Consider the following 758-nt stretch of genomic DNA (forward strand, 5'->3'; position numbering starts at 1 on the left):
AAAAAAAAAAAACTTTTCTCAATTCAAAAGTACTCATCACGATTTTTTCACTTCCATCTAAATTCATGAGAAAGAGATCGGAGGTGAATTGCACTTTTCTCTCTATGTTTATGGAGTGCGAACAGTGATTAGCATTTATATTCGATGGGGAGGAAGCCCAGACTGCTGAGTTGCAGCGTGGCGTGGCCTCACAGGAGACATGAGAGGTTGCCTTCAACACAGAACAGTTGTATACGTAATGAAGGAAAGCTCTTGTTGCTTCTAGAGCTGCTGGACGCTTTTCTCTCCCTCCTGGCCTTGTGTTATTGTAACACTTCCAAAACCATCCAAGCCTCTTTTTTGTGCGTTAGCTTTGGCAGTGTAGGTGAGGAAAGGATGTGTTCCTGCTTGTGTGTGTGTAAGGTATGTTTGTGTGCATCCCTGTTTGTTTGTATATGACTAATCTCCTTGATGTACTGCCTGCAACTCTGATACTATCCAACAGGCACTCATACACACCCACAGTCTACTTTCCCTTGATTGTGCCAATTGTAAAAACCTTGGAGCCCACCTCAGTTTCCCCTCTCACACTTTTTGACCCCCTGCCTACTTTTCGTCTCGTCTCCACCCAGCTGCTACACCCAGTGGACCACACCAGAGCCCAGACCCACACTTTCTGAGCCACCTTAGAAACTTTCCTGGCTGCTATTCCTGTTTCTTTTGCCAAGATTCCACACTGTGCCCCCCGTCCACACCACTGCCCTGTGTGTGTGTGTGTG

The 758-nt window shown here is 46.3% G+C and overlaps 1 protein-coding gene across 1 annotated transcript in view; it reads left to right on the top strand.

The window, feature by feature from the left end:
• Nucleotides 1-758, top strand: part of LOC118329863 (slit homolog 2 protein-like) — a gene marked incomplete at its 3' end in the record, with an annotated part of 15,481 nt that overhangs the window by 12,786 nt on the left and 1,937 nt on the right.

This window comes from Morone saxatilis, unplaced genomic scaffold, assembly GCF_004916995.1.
Source record: "Morone saxatilis isolate NCDOM2014 unplaced genomic scaffold, NCSU_SB_2.0 Contig19, whole genome shotgun sequence".
NCBI lineage: Eukaryota > Metazoa > Chordata > Actinopteri > Moronidae > Morone > Morone saxatilis.